At 41.7% G+C, this 16,512-nt stretch overlaps 2 protein-coding genes and 1 pseudogene across 6 annotated transcripts in view; all 3 read left to right on the forward strand.

Annotated features, from left to right (window-relative positions):
• The window catches only part of LOC110016657 (zinc finger protein 502-like), a 970,715-nt gene extending 965,711 nt beyond the window's left edge, over positions 1-5,004 (forward strand). For all 5 annotated transcript variants that reach the window (XM_023962304.1, XM_023962297.1, XM_023962299.1 and 2 more), the window contains one exon: positions 1-5,004. This exon is cut by the window's left edge and continues 3,169 nt beyond it. The gene's annotated coding sequence lies outside the window, so the exon portion shown is untranslated.
• LOC105355262 (NACHT, LRR and PYD domains-containing protein 12) overlaps positions 1-16,512 on the forward strand; it is a 517,064-nt gene that overhangs the window by 413,190 nt on the left and 87,362 nt on the right. The window lies entirely within an intron of this gene.
• On the forward strand, positions 12,745-14,851 carry LOC101159419 (annotated as a pseudogene).

A 16,512-nucleotide genomic window follows, 5' to 3' on the forward strand; every position in this document is an offset into this window, starting at 1 on the left:
ACCAAAATACTCCAAGACCTCCCTCTGAACCGCTCTGCTCATCTGCTCGTCCTTCAGGTAGAAATTGATACAGCCCTTCCCTCCTTTCTGTAATCTGCTCTACAGCAGAAGCCTGAAATACCTTCACTTGTGCAGTTTCAGGTTCTGCAGTCAGTGTGGACTTTTTAAGGTTTTGGACCAGCTGTGGAAGGGCAGAGAGGGTGACATACTTTTCTCCACTAAGAAATTCTGTAGCTCCTTCAAATGGCCCAAGGATCTGTGTCAACTCCTCACTGATGTGCCACTGCTCTGGCTTTAGATCCAGGTAGTGGTGTTTACCTCTCGGATTGACTGCTGGATCGGAGAGAACTGCAGTCACAGGCCATCGCTGTTCCAGGAGTCTTGATAACATGTGATACGTACTGTTCCACCGGGTACTGACATCCTGTATCAACATGTGTAGTGGCTTTCCCATCTGCTGTTGTTTTTCTTTGAGCTTAGTACAGGCCAGTTCACTCTTTTTGAAGTGTTCCACTAGGCACCTAGCAGAACCCACACAACTAGCAATTGTTTTATTGTTTTTGAGTGTGCTCTGCACAACTAAATTTAAAGTATGCCCTGCACATCTCACAGAAGCCCACCCATGCCTCTCTGTAAGAATTCTTGCTGCTGCCACCACATTGGCCCTATTGTCATGGACAACTGCCTTTACCTTTTCACGTGGAATCTCAAATTGGGCAGTTGTCTCCTCTAGCCAGTCTGCAATGTTGGCTGCAGTGTGTCTCTCTTCTAGGGGCATTGTGGTTAGGGAGAGGGACTTCATCTCCCAATCTTCCCCCAAGAAGTGGCATGTCACCCCCAGGTAGGCCTCTGTTGCAACACTGGTCCAAATGTCAGTTGTCAGGGCAACACACTCTGTTTGCTTTAGGACAGCTTTCAATTTATCTGTAATGTCTCTGTGTTTCTTCTCCATCAGTTGTGTGAAATATGTTCTTGATGGCAGACTGTATTTAGAATTGAAAGTTGAGATCATGTCTCTAAATCCCTTGTCCTCCACCATGGACAGTGGCCTCATATCGGTCACAAGCATGTTCAAAATGCTCTCTGTAAAAATGGCGGCCTCTTGAACAGTGCATGACTGAGCTGGGCGATTCAGGCGAACAAAGCTGTCCATACTCCGTTGTGAAGAGCTGAGAGGGAGAAAAAGAGGAAAAGCAATTTAATTTATGAATATGCACAACAGCTTTCATGCTGTATTCTAACCCGGATATCAAAGTAAATATCTGTTTTATGTAGATTTCTACACCTGCAGCATTTACCATTAGGCTGATTATAATGTCCTCCACAAAAGTACGATTCGATTTGGAGAAGCAGGCCGTGTTGGAAAATACACTTAACTGAATAGTTATATTAAACTTGTGTCTATTTCAGTTAAAGCTGTTATAAGTTATACATATTACATAAACTATAAGTTATAGTATGCAAGTGAGTTATAAAGCCATCTCATACGTGAATTTCTCCTTTAATATGTTATAATATAACCACTAGGTGGAGCTCTAAGCATAATCTATTCTGGTAGTTTAACGCTGAAGAAGAGCTGTAACGTGCCTTGCTGTTGAACAAGCAGTAAATGCTGACGCACTTTTTGTTCCGTGCGTTTTAACTGAAAAATGAGTACTCCGAGTCTTTATCAAAAACCAACAGGCTGGGGAGTTACATTTTTTGTTGTTGTCTGTTTGGCAGACATGACATACAAACAAGGTCTCGCAAAGACTGCAATACAATATTTGTTCCTCCATCACATCCCGGTGTATACAGTGAATGCATGCTGAAATTATTGTTGCGTGGCTACATAAAAGTTTAAGCATATGTGATGCATTGCTGCAATTGGTCTGACATGTGTGTCCGTGCGTGCGTGTGTTTGTGTGTGTGTGAAGGGGTTCTTTTTTTAGGCTACTCTCTTGCAATTGAACGTGATAGTTACGTTTACTACTTTAAAACGTCATCAAAGTTAAACATCAAATCTAGTCAAACCGCATCATGACATCGCTAAAAATGCAGTATGGGATTAAAATCAGCAAACATCAATAGGCTTAGACTACGTTAACTTACCTTGTTTCAGCGATGCTTGGTGAAACAGCATAGAGTGGATGTCTTCTGTTCAGATGCTGAATCATGGAAGATGTGCTGTTGTGGTATGCCAGCTCTATTTTGCAGTAGAGACACTGCACCTTGTTCTCGTCTTTATTGAGTGTGTAATGATCCCACACTTTAGACAATTTCTGCCGTTTATTTTTAGACCTATTCTCCGCCATCGCGCCAACTAAATTCAAAAGGTCCGTGTGACACAATCAAATCCCTGCGCCGCGCGTATAGTGCGCGTCATAGGAATTTAACGAGGCTTCGAGGAAGAGTTTTTGCCTCGAGGAATTTTTGTAATCGAGTAACTCGTGTAACTCGAGGAATCGTTTCAGCCCTAAATTCCATTGGGGCCTGGTGCGGATGCGGCCCTTGCCCGGCGCACAATTTTGACCACTTCACTCCACCTAGGTGGACTCGTGTCAAGCTGGCATTCTGGTGTGCTCAGTGGTGGCGTGTCAGGTGGGAGTGAGACCTCTTCATGGTGTCTGTTATCCGTACAGGTTTTTTTAGATGTTCTTCCAGGACAGCCTTTGATGCAGAGAGACTTCCACTTTTTTTCGTAAATAGACTCTTTACAAATTTGAAGGGATCTTTATAGAAGCGTGATCTCGTTTGCTCCTTCCTTCTGCGTTTCCTCAGGAGGTTTTCTGCTCTTCTCAGTGTGGACAGCCTACCCTTGATCTCTTCCTGCAGAATCTTTATTCCCTCCTTTTCCTCCTCTGTGGCCTTCCTCCACTGTTTCTTCAGCTGCCGCCTCTCCTTAATTAGCAGGTCTATTTCTTTTTGCCTTCTGGATTTGGTGTGGATTGTCGGAGTAGATCGTTTGCCCTCGACCACTCCGAAGTGTTCTAATCCGTATGTGAAGATGAGGTTCCCCATTCTCTCCAATTTCTTCATGGTGTTGCCTCTGACCCCTTCAAGGATATTGCAGAGATCGTTGTTGACCTCCATCCACAGTGTCTTGTCGCAGGACTTCGGCCACTTGACTAATGGCTTTCGCCCCAAGATCATCTTCTCAATTGAGGGGTGCGACATGTTGGCTTCTGGTTGTTCTCATGTGCCTAATTCTTCCTCCTTGGCGACAGGAGTGTTGATGTCCTGCAGACTGTGGTGTGTGTCCTGCTGCTGAACTTCAGTCGACTGATTCAACCTACTTCTTAAAAAGTAGTTATCGATGCGACGCCCCTGTTGTCCCTTCGTTAGGCACTTTTTCCTGCCCTGGTGTATCTGCAGGCCATGAGTAGTGGTAACTTTTGTCCAACCACATACGCACATCTGGAGCTTGCTATAACTATCGGAGCCTCAGGTGTGCTAATCGTTAATCTCGCAGTCTGTTCCGTTCCTATTTAAGTTACCGGGTTGGCAGTCAGTGAGCCATCTTTCGCCCCTGCTCTCGCAGGCTCTAGGGGCTCTAGGGAAGCACAAGTGAGTATTGAATGTGTAGAAATGAATTTTTCTAAATCAATATTTGACATAATAACTAAAGAGACTGAAGGAATTTGTATATGTGGTGGGGATTTCAATGCAAAAAGAAAGTTACGCAAGCAGAAAGTGGATTCTGTAATCTCAAATGTCAAAGACCCACTCTCTCAAGAAATTCATTCGGACACACAAAAAATAGAAAAAACACATTTTACTGTTACTATAGCAATTTGTACACACAAGAGGGAGCCACTGACAGGGGAGCAATGAAAACTTTTTTAGACAAATTAGATCTACCTTGTATAGGAGAAATCCAGAATACCAGAATAAAACATCTAAAATCATTTCTAGACTTTACAAAAGCATTATTTCATGTCAGAAAAACACAACTTTATATGTTAAAGAAAAGTGGGAAAAAGAAATGTCCATCACTATTTCAGAGAAAGAATGGTATTCAATATGTGCATTAACTCAGTCTTCTACCACATCACTGAAATGGAGGGAATTTAACTGGAAAAATCTCATGCGCTTCTTTATTACACCTTCAATTAAAAGCAAACAATTAGCAGATCCACAGACGTTTTGGAGACGGTGTGATACAGTAAATGCAAATCATTCTCATATCTTCTGGAGCTGATTGCAAATAAGACCATTTTGGCATTCCCTTCATCGTGTTTTAACAAATGTTCTGCGCTGCACTATCTCCTTCACTTAGGTAGTATTACATCTGGGTAAAATCTCTGAAACAGTCATTGCTCAAGATCAGTACCTGGTGAAAATATTGCTTGTTGCAGCAAGAAAAGCCATAACCAGAAGATGGCTTAAGCCAGAACCACCAACCCTCACTGACTGGACTGAAATACTGGAGGAGACCTACATTATGGAAAAGATGACTTTTGTTTTAAGATTGAGAGAAGGAAAATTGAAAGAAAAATGTGACAGATGGACTGTATATAAAAACTCACTGGCCATTGCATGAACATTTCTGGAATGGCGGCTGTCATGTTTTATTTTTCTATATTTATTTATTTATTTATTTATTGTCCTTACTCACTTTTTTTTTTTTACATTTCTTCTCTTAGTTTGTAAGACTTACTGTGTTTGGTGTCATGTACATTTGTGTTATATCAAAATTAAAACTTAAGTTAAGAAAAAAAAATAAATGAATTTAAAAAAAAAAAAAAAAGCAAAATAAATAAAACTTTGGTTGTTGTGATATATGATTCATTACAGGAGGTCCTTTGTCCCAACAGCAGTTAGACTATAGAATGACACAGTTTAGGACTAATGAAACTGCTGCTGTATTTACTTATTTATTCATGACGTGTACTTATACTTCCACCTTTTATTACTATTTTAGTTTGTACTGACTATTTGTTTTTCTAACTGCTATATTTCTTGTTTGTCTGCTGTAACAACTGAATTTCCCTCCGGGGATCAATAAAGTCTTGTTTCGTCTTATCCTGACTTTCTTGGACAGCTTTATTAGGTTTTCATCTTCTCTAAGCCACAATTATCAAAAGCAAAAAAGTAAAGGATCAATACATTTCAATCTATGTGTAATGAAACTAGACAAGGAAAATTTTCACAAAAATAATTATTTTAGATGTACCTGTTAATAGAAATGAGTTGTTTTGAATTATTAGACCTAACATCTAGTAGAGATAGGTATCGTTAAGATTTCATCTATTAACTCCTCTTAATCTGCTGCTTTTTACTCTGGTACCTTATTGGTATTCTTTAAGTTTACACTAAAATAAAATATTCAATAAATACCAATGTGGATTTGTAGGTAAAAACTCAGATAAACTGCAGTTAAGAACCAAAATGCCTTCACAATAAAACACAGCACAACATAGTAAAACACAGAAAATAATAAAAAAAATAATTAAGAAAAAGCTATTTAAAAAAGATATGTTTTTAGCTGCTTTTTTTGAAAACCCTGAGTCTGCGGATCTGAGGCTGAGAGTAAGGGAGTTCCAGAGGGATGGAGCCACTGTTGCAAAGGCTCCTGTCACCTTTAGTCTTTAACCAGGTTCTCTTAACGACCAGCAGACCCTGGTCACATGACCTCAGGGACCTGCTGGGAGTGTACAAAAGGTCTTTTAAGCAGATCGATGTTTGGTTATTGAGAGAGCTGTGTATAGCAGACAGAGTCAGTGCAGCTGGAATAATAACGGGGTGACGTGTGAAAACTTAGATGACTTAGTTAAAGCCTTCCAGCAGCGTTCTGGAAAACCTGGAGCCGTTCTCAAGATTTTTTTGCTCAAGCATGTGAAGCTGGAGTTGCAGTAATCAAGACAAGATGATATAAAAGCGTGGATGAGCATCTCCAATTCAGAACGCAACACAATTGGACTCAGCTTTGCAATGTTTTTAAGATGATAAAAACAAGAACGTACAAGTGACCCAACATGGGAGTCAAGGGATAGAACCGGGTCGAGGGTTACCCCAAGGTTCCGAACAGACGGTTTGATAGAGGAAGCAAGTGGACCGAACCACAGGACTATCTGTGGGGGAACTGTCAGGAGCACAGATTAGGACCTCAGTTTTTGCTTCATTAAGTTGAAGAAAATGATCATTTATTCAACTTTTGACTGAATTCAGGCGCCTGCGTAAAATCTGTATTTTAAAAACATCAGCTGCTGTTCTCTGGGAGCGTGCACGTGCTGCTGCTTGTGCTTCTGTCATGGCGTTCTGGATGAGCTGCTGAGGTCTGTTTGCATCAAGACTCTCAGCTGCTTTAGTCAAACTGCTGAGCGATGGAACAATGGAGCCGTTTCTGAAGGAAGAGGATCAAACATGATGCTCTGCATCCGTTTGCTTCAGGAAGTGGAGGTTTTTTAGAGTCTCCAGACTGTTTCTGAACGGCCAAAGAAAAGCAGCTGATGTGCTTCTGTCTCCTACCAGCAGGGAGCGCTCTCAGCCGGACAGAACAGATCCTCAATGCTGCTCTGAGAAGGACTCTTCTGTTCCAGAAGCAGAGACTGTTCACATCCAGGAGAATCTGGACTCCAATGAATCCCAGAGAATCTCCTCTCTGCTGTTTGGACACTTTGACCAGCAGAGGGCAGCAGAACTTTCAGCAACTCTGGACAAAAACAATCCATGGATGATCAGATTTCAGAAGATTTGAAGGATCAAAGACAAAGATGTTCTGAAGAGAAGATGTGAGAAGAAAGTCCAGAATGAATCCACTCTGACTTCTCCTCATGTCTCTGAAGCTTGTGTCTTCATGTCTTCACCTCAGAGTTTCTTCTGGATTCCATGTGGATCAATAATATTGATCATGTTCTGTTGTCATTTTCCATCAGAACTTCAGGCTTTTCTCTGCTGATGATCTCTGAGCTGAACTTCTTGGAGGAATTCCTGAATCTGGGATTTGGAGCAAACAGTCAGAACAAAGGAGGTTTCCATTTCTTCTAAGCTCTGTGTGATGGCAGTATACCCTGCCACACCCACAAACAAAATGGCGGTAACCTCCCCCCAGCATTGCACACTTTATTTTTAATTTTATTATTTCAGATTCTTTGTGCTTAAATAAATTCACACATTTCTTTGAATTAAAATGTACATTTATTGTCTATTTTCAATCATTTCTAGCACATGTACATATGTTTAGTTTACTCATTTTGGTTTTGCTTAATTAATGTCACCTGTTTTTGAGTTGCCAGTGCTGAGGGTGCTACTAGGCCCTATGGGTGTGGCTGAGGTCCTGGAGCTGTGCTGTGAGGACTGGCAAAGGAGGAGCTCAAGTCTTCACAGCCTTTAAATGCTCCAGTCAGACAATTAGGAAGGCGCCATCTACAATGGGAGGAACCAATGGAATTATTTAATGTTTATTTGCTTTGCATCTGTTGGTCATTATTCATTTTGTCCCACTTTTGATGATTTTACTCCTCCACTAAGAGACCAAGCTTTGTGTTTAGTCTTGTCTTTATAGTCTTTGTTGACTGTGTAGTCATGTTAGTTCCCCCCCCCATGTTTCTCTAGTGGTCTGATCAGCCACTATAAATGTTCCCCTGTTGCGTTTTTGGTTAGGTAAGGTTGTTTCTGTTACTTGGTCTGTTCAGTTGGTTAAGTTAAAGTTATTGCCTGAGTTAATTATGTTTATGTTGACCTCTTTTACGGGCCCAGTTTGTTCATCTTTTCACATTTTTTGTGAAAATTAATACTTTTATTTTTGATAACTTTCTGTTGTCCTCTTTGATCGCTTGATCCCTCACATTGTTTCATTCTGTGTTTTCTTTCTCTCTCTCTCTCCTCTGTAAATGGAGAAGTAAATAAAATGAAAAGAGCTTCAAAGAAAATGTTTGTAAAGCAACCTTTTATGGGGGGGGGGGGGGGGGGTTGTCAGCCATTGGAGTTGAGCAAATGCTTCCAGTTGGATGTTCTTCCAGGTGGTTCATTTTCACCTGTTTGTCTGCATCTTCTAACTTTGATCTTCAGTTCTGCTCCTCCTCCCCTTTCATCACACGTCTGTCCTGCTTGACACATGTACCGTGTCTCTCATGAGGACTCGGTCAGAGGACTCTGCACATCTGTCCTTTCTCCACACGTTCTCTCTGCAGAGATCCTCAGATCTCCTCCTCCGTTCTCCGGTTTCTCCTGATTTCTTCCCAAACTCTTGGTTGGAGCCCGGCTGGGTTTAAAGGAGAACATGCAGTGGGAGCTGTCCGGATGGTGGTGCTGAAACCTTCTGGAGGCTGAGACACAAAGACATCAGCTTTAAAAGTTTATCATGAAATCAGAAATCAAGAGAATTTATGACAAAGACGTTCAACATGAAGGACATGGACATTTCTTAAATAGAGTTTAAGTAATAAAGGATGTTGGTCAGGCCTTTCACATTAAAACAAATAATTAAGATGCATGTCTGTTTTTTCAAAATAAAATAGTTTCCAGATCAGCACGCTGCAGAAAAATCCTCTCAGAATATGTGAGGCAGAAAGGCGGGAACCTTTTTAGAGAGAGAGAGAGACATTTATGTCGGTTATGTTAAACACACAAACTTAAAACAACAACGTAAACATTGAACAACATTAACAGAAAAAGGTGTCTGATGATGCCAAGGCTTCCATCTACCTACAAATTGATAGAAATGAAATAAAAAAAGAATAAAAAAAAAAAACACTTCTCCAAATTACTTCACAACCACCAGAGTCTCTCAGTCCAGAAGGTATTTTGATATATTTTAAATGCTCTTCTTGTCGCTCCTTGAATGTAAAATGGTGAGGTTTGTTCCAGGCAGCAGATTTAATTATGCAGCTGTTTGGCGCCCCCTCGTGGCAGTCACCGGTAATTGCAGCTGCTGTTCATCATGCAGGTTTGCGGAAGAACATTTATGTTTCTAAGGCTGAAATGACGTCAGCGCACGTGAGCCTCCTGCCGCTGCAGTATAATCAGTACAAAACTCTCGCAGACACAACACAATGATGCAAAAACGAAGATAAAAAAAACAAGAATGTATACATATATAAAAAATATTAAAAACTTTCATCATAAATTAAAATACAAGGCAATCAACAATCTGGACTTTAGATCAGTAACTATTGTGTAGCAGATTTACCAATGTCATCAATAAAAGGATTTGAGTTCTGAATACATTTATTGAGGATAAATACAGTCTGACTTCAATTTAAAACACAGTAAATTCAGATGATCTGTTTTCCTTTTTTATGCATTTCTTTAATTTGGGGGACCAATTGGCCATTTGATGAATCTCCATAGTTGAGCACCTGATGTGTCTGTTATTTTATATTTACTATACTTTATTGTTAAAGTCATGGTAGAATTGACCTTTAAAGGATTTGTTTAGATATTTATGATCACATTTTTTCAGTGAGTTTTATTTCATCTATTACTAAATTTGGTAGTTTAATGTGAACATTGGAAGACAATATTCTATTTATTATTAAATGTATTAAAGCAATCAGAATTTCTCTGCAGGTTTTCTGAAATTTCTTAGTTTAACATTATATATCAAATTTACTTCTGAAGTCTCTTCATTGAAGAATTTCTCCATTTGAATTAAGAACATCATTTCCGAAATGATTTTGAGGTCAAACCAATTCTGATGAAACATTGTCTTCCTGTTTATGGTCATTACTCTGTTGTTCCACAGGGGGGCGCAGTGACTACATTTCAAATTTTCAGTGGAAAAGATGTTTTTGGCAAAATGAAACCAGAATGAGTCAGGATTAGCTATAAAGTCTTTAAACATTTTAATCTAAAAGTTCCAACCATTGATCCTAAATCAATCATCTTCACACCTTAACACATCAGATTTTCTGATGTAATGGGTCTTATTTCTCCAAAGAAATGTATAAATAATTGAGTTAATTTTTTACATTCTTTGGGTTAATGTAGAGAGATTGGCACGGATGTATTAATGTTGAAATGGTTGAACATGAACAATTTCATGTTAAACCGAGGAAAGTGAATTTTTTCTGTCCCTCTGATCCTCAGAGAGAAGATGATCCGCTGCAGCAGAAAGAATCTTCTTTTTAAACACAAGCTTAGAATCACAAAAAAAATCAATAATTATCAATAAATTACAAAACAAAGAAGAATTACTTAATTATTATGTAAAAAATAGACAAAACTCTATTGTGGAAATCAACATAGCAAAGGTGGATCAGTTATCTAAAATATATTCAGATTATTGTCATTAGAAAAATCCTGACTTTGATTGAAAAATAACAGAATTAACAATGTTTCAGAAATCAATTAATTAATTAATTAATTTTATTATTTTAATTATAAGCTAACACTGTGAAATAAGGAAAATTGAGAACAAAGTGTTTTCATGTTTTATAACAGAGATTAAATGTGCATAAATAAAATAAAAAAATACAAATTTTCCTAAAAGATCTAAAACTAGATATAAAAATCAGAACAATTTAGAAATATATTTAAAAAATGCCATCTTGGGTGTGTTCAGCTGCACTTTTTGTTCTCTTCCCTACATGGACAGAATGCAACAGCTGAGCTTCATTCTGTTCCAGAAACACCTGAATTTCTACATGACGTTTGCTGTAAAAACAGAAAACTCTCAGGCATTTGGGCCTCGTGACAGACACACCTGCTCCACTCCTGCTTTCACCACATAATCAAACTCAACCACGTTTATGATTCTTCACAAGAAATGACAGTTTTATATCTTTATATTTAAAGCCTGAAATGTGGCAAAGGTTGAAAAGTTCAAGGGGGTCTGAATACTTTCACAAAGCACAGTACGTTCCATGTACTTGATGTCCCTTAAGGTGGTCGTACGAGGATCAAGGAAAGACACACCTGTGCTCACCTTAACCGTTGTGCTCTCCTAGGCACTTTAACGTTGGGAGTTGGGTCATCTAGACCCAATAGACAGTGCCCTGAACCTTTTTTCTTCAATGATTTGTGATCTTCACTGGTGTCCATGGATTACATGAAATCTTTCCACCTTTATCATGGTAGGGAGAACATGTCAATGTAAGGGCGGGGTCATCTAAGATAGCACAAGGGTTAAAATGCAGCCACTCCTCTCTACGGCCCTCCAAGGACCCAGACAACCCCCCAAAAAACCATCACCTATTTGGGTCGACTCTCTCTTACAGGAACATGTGACTAAGGCTTCAAGTATGACAGAAAAGAAGTTTGAAGATGTTGACAGTTCATGAGGATGACTGACAGCCTCTGGGGCAAAGTGAAAATGGGCGGGGTTATTGGCACTCACACACATTTGGAAATAATGAAACCAAATGAACAAACTTTCTCTTGACGCCCTCAGATTCCAGCAGAGGCCAGGTCTCAATTCTTTAAATTTATGTTTGAATTCTTTAGCCAACAGGATTTTTCAAAGATCCTTTTACTGGTTTTACTTTTCTTTAAAGAGACACTCCAATGAGTATCTGCTGCTTTAAAACACAGTCTTCTAGTTTTTTTCCCACAATGGAGGACATACATGAGTAAAAGAAAGATGAAAACTGCATTTCTGAGTATTTCTTTATTCAAATCATGGTGATGTAACAGTGATGTAAAAAATTCCAGGGGGGCTACAAGCTTCCTGCTCCTCCCTGTTCTGATCATCCACCTGCAGACCAACAGATCCATGAACGTCTTTGTTTTCCTGCTCTGAGCTGGAATCTGGATCAGAACCGGACGGATGGATAGATCTGATGTTGCTGCTGTTTCTGTTGCACCCCTAATGTTAGGATGAGGGTGTGAGGGGCTGTAAGCTAGAAGGAGAGAGTGGAAACAAAGGGATGATGGGAAGTAGTGGCAGACTTACTCTGCATCAACAGTCAACACTTAACAATGTTTCAGAAATCAATTAATTAATTAATTTTATTATTTTAATTATAAGCTAATACTGTGAAATAAAGAACATTGAGAACAATGTGTTTTCATGTTTTATAACAGAGATTAAATGTGCATAAATAAAATAAAAAAATACAAATTTTCCTAAAAGATCTAAAACTAGATATAAAAATCAGAACAATTTAGAAATATATTTAAAAAATGCCATCTTGGGTGTGTTCAGCTGCACTTTTTGTCCTCTTCCCTACATGGACAGAATGCAACAGCTGAGCTTCATTCTGTTCCAGAAACACCTGAATTTCTACATGACGTTTGCTGTAAAAACAGAAAACTCTCAGGCATTTGGGCTTCGTGACAGACACACCTGCTCCACTCCTGCTTTCACCACATAATCAAACTCAACCACGTTTATGTAATGATATTTCTATTGTATGAAGATGAATCTGTATTTCTATTTGACCTGTAATGACCTGAAGCGTGGACTGATGTGGAAATCCAGATTTGGAGTGAAGACTCCTGTTTTCGTCTGTCAAATGCAGCTTTTATTTTGAAATCTTCTTCTGTTTCCTCTTTTCTGCCAATACGTTTGTTTTTACGTAGCTTTGGGTTTCAGTTTAGCCAAAGTAGAGGATGGATTTTTGACCCGTGACCCGAACAACCCGACATGCGTGTGCTAAAAAAACAGGTCTCCACCAAATCCAAGTCTCTGATTGGTCAGAGTTCCACTGGTTTAGCTTTCATCCTGAAACGCACTTTAACGCGCTCATAGATTTCTGAGTCTGGCGTGGGTTAAAGCTCTGTAGTCATGGAAACGGAGGAGAGGAACTGAAATGACTTTATTTGTTCATCAAACATGGACAGAAACGGATAATCGTGAAAAGCATTCAGTAAATGACAGCCATGAATTCAGAGATGAAGGTGAACCATCATCTTCCTCTCTTGTTTTGGTCTGTTCGGCTGCAGATCCATTTTTTTCTACTTCCTCTGTATTATTTATTATTATTAAAGCTCAATAACATGATGGGGCGTCGTTCCCACATTTCTCCCTGATTTCAGCTCCTGAAGAGGATATCTGGGAACTTCCTGGTCTCAACAGAAGCCGGTGAGTTCCTACAGTCCATGATGAAGGTCTTCGTCCCGTGGCCTCCCTCTGTCTTTGCTCGCCCTTTCATACCATCGGCACTAACGGCGCCCGCCGCCGCTGCTTTCAGGCTACAACGTGTCTCGACTGTGCGACCTGGAGGCCCTGCCCGCCAACAAAGACGACGTGATCCACCAGGCGGGGGTGCTGAAGAGGAACTGCTTCGCCTCGGTGTTGGAGAAGCACTTCAAGTTCCAAGAAGAAGGCAAAGTGGGCGAGAGCAGGGCCGTGGTGGGCTAGAGGGACGACGAGTCCATAGACGTCTGTCTATGAAATATGTGTTTAGAGTTCACACGCCGTGAAGACGTTCTTCTGTCAGCAGAAAATGATCTGAATGTCCCAAAATGCCATGGGGTTCAAGAACTGGTTGTGTCAAATTCTCCATCGCTGCTTCAGGTATGTAGAGGCCACCAAAGAACGGGTGATGGTGTTGTTCAGCACCGTGTTCAAAGACGAAGACGATGTCATCATCGGGAAGGTCTTCATGCGGGTCAGTGGGGGCGGGGCCAGATCGCAGGAAGCCATCTAGGTGTTGTGAGGGGCTGTAAGCTAGTGGGAGGGAGTGGAAACAAAGGGATGATGGGAAGTAGTGGCAGGCTTACTCTGCATCAACAGTCCTGCCCACAACTCAGAGGTGAATTTCTAATGCTGCTCTGCAGAAACTATGTCCTAGAAACCACACAGGTCTTTTGGAGTTGGGTTAAAAACGGCGTCATCATCTTTTTCATCATCATCATCATCATCATCAGCATCATCATAATCACTGGGAAGCTGAGCAGCTTTGTTTGGGTCGGCAGGAACAACGTTCATGTTTTTGGTTCACACTTCCTTTCTGAAAATTACTTTTGGCTTTTCAAACATCTGTTTTTTTTTATCTTTTGTAATTGTTCTGATTTTAATAATGTTTTTGCATTGTGATTTTTTTTTAATGCGATTTGAACTTCAGGGCCACCGTAGTTTACCCTGTAAGCAGTTAACACTAAGTAACACGGACTTCTCAACACACTGTAAATCTTCAGCTGTTGACCCGATCCCCGTGAATCGGCTCTACAGGGAAAAACTGCAAATTGGTGAACCTGTAGAGCCGGGATTTGCCAGAAGCTGATGTAAATGCTGATGGAGGACGCGTAGAAAGGACAGACTGAATGTTCCTGTTTCCAGGAGTTCAAGGAGGGGCCGCAGGGCCAGCCACACGGCCCCCCAGGTGCTCTTCAGCCACAGGGAGCCTCCTCTGGAGCTGGAGGACACGGACGCCGCCGTCGGGGACAACATCGGATACATCACCTTCGGTGGGCTCCAGGCGCTGCTTGACCCGCTTGACCTCTGGTAACTTTTGACTCACACTGGCTGTCTGCCGCAGTGCTGTTCCCGCGCCACACCAACGCCAACGCCAGAGACAACACCATCAACCTCATCCACACCTTCAGGGACTACCTGCACTACCACATCAAGTGCTCCAAGGTGAGCAGGGGGGCGGGGACACCTGTGTGAGGTGGAGGCTCCAGTCTCTGATCTGTCGCTCTCCTCCAGGCCTACAGCCACACCCGTATGAGGGCCAAAACATCCGACTCCTGAAGGTGCTGAACCGGGCTCGACCCGACGCCGAGAAAAAGGAGATGAAGACCATGTCGTGAGTGGAAAGCAGAAACATCTGCACTGACTAAAGATTGAAAGGACTACGATGAGCACTTGAGTTCTGCAGACACAGTAGAAGAAAACATCAGCTGGACCTCATTTCTGTTTCTGATTCCTACATTTCTAATTTTTTACCCAAAATGCTGGAATAGAGGAAGAGTTTGCGCTGATTTTCCGGTAATCGTCTGGTTTGTCGTCTCTGTTTCCAGCGGAAAAACCTTTTCCCGTTAATGCCGACCCAAACGCTGAAAGTCAACGCCGCGTTGGACTCCCCCACACGTTTCCTCCTAAAAAGCCTCCTTTCTCTCCTCTGTTTGACGCTCCGTCATGTTAATGGCAACATGCATTGCTTAACTAAAGAGAATTATTAGTCATAAATAATTATAAAAAAAAATGCCCCTCTCACCCTCCGCGGGTGGTTTTCTCCTCCAAACTCGGGTCCTCAACCAGAGGCCTGGGAGCTTGAGGGTCCTGGGCAGTATCTTAGCTGTTCCTAGCACTGCACTTTTCTGGACTGAGAGGTCTGAGGTCTTTCCAGGTATCTGTTGTAGCCACTCCTCCAGCTTGGGGGTTACTGCCCCGAGTGCTCCAATTACCACAGGCACCACAGAATATTCCACATTCTGAGAATGTGGAATATATACATATATATAAATATATATAAAAAAACGAAAAAAACGCCCTTCTCACCCTCCGCGGGTGGTTTTCTCCTCCAAGCTCGGGTCCTCTACCAGAGGCCTGGGAGCTTGAGGGTCCTGGGCAGTATCTTAGCTGCACTTTTCTGGACTGAGAGGTCTGAGGTCTTTCCAGGTATCTGTTGTAGCCACTCCTCCAGCTCGGGGGTTACTGCCCCGAGTGCTCCAATTACCACAGGCACCACTGTCACCTTCACTTTCCAGGCTTTCTCCAGTTCTTCTCTGAGTCCCTGGTATTTCTCCAGTTTCTCATGTTCCTTCTTCCTGATGTTCCCATCGCATGGTACTGCCACATCCACCACAACGGCTTTCCTCTGTTCTTTATCCACCACTACAATGTCTGGTTGGTTCGCCATTACCATCCTATCAGTCTGGATCTGGAAGTCCCACAGGATCTTTGCCCTCTCATTCTCTACCACCTTCGGAGGTGTTTCCCATTTTGATCTTGGGGTTTCCAGTTCATATTCTGCACACATGTTTCTGTATATTATTCCAGCCACTTGATTGTGGCGCTCCATGTAAGCTTTCCCTGCCAGCATCTTACACCCTGCAGTTATGTGCTGGATTGTTTCAGGGGCCTTTTTGCACAGCCTACACCTTGGGTCTTGTCTGGTGTGGTAGATCTGAGCCTCTATTGCTCTGGTGCTCAGGGCTTGTTCCTGGGCTGCCAGGTTGAGCGCTTCGGTGCTGTCCTGTAGGCCAGCCCTTTCTAGCCATTGGTAGGACTTCTTGATATCAGCCACTTCAGTTATGGTCCGGTGGTACATCCCATGCAGGGGTTTGTCCTCCCATGAGGATCTGTCCTCCAGCACTGTATCCTCTGTTCTCCATTGCCTGAGACATTCACTGAGCACACTGTCATTTGGGGCCTTGAGCTTGATGTACTCATGCATCTTGGATGTTTCATCCTGGATTGTGGCTTCTACGCTCACTAGTCCTCGGCCTCCTTCCTTGCGGCTAGCATACAGTCTCAGGGTGCTGGATTTGGGATGGAACCCTCCATGCATGGTGAGGAGCTTTCGTGTCTTAACATCCGTGGTCTGTATCTCTTCCTTTGGCCATTTTATTATTCCTGCAGGGTATCTGATAACTGGCAGTGCGTAGCTGTTTATTGCCCGGGTCTTATTTTTGCCATTGAGCTGGCTTCTCAGGACTTGCCTTACTCGTTGGAGGTATTTAGCTGTTGCAGCTTTCCTT

Source organism: Oryzias latipes, chromosome 2, assembly GCF_002234675.1.
Source record: "Oryzias latipes chromosome 2, ASM223467v1".
In the NCBI taxonomy this organism is placed as follows: domain Eukaryota; kingdom Metazoa; phylum Chordata; class Actinopteri; order Beloniformes; family Adrianichthyidae; genus Oryzias; species Oryzias latipes.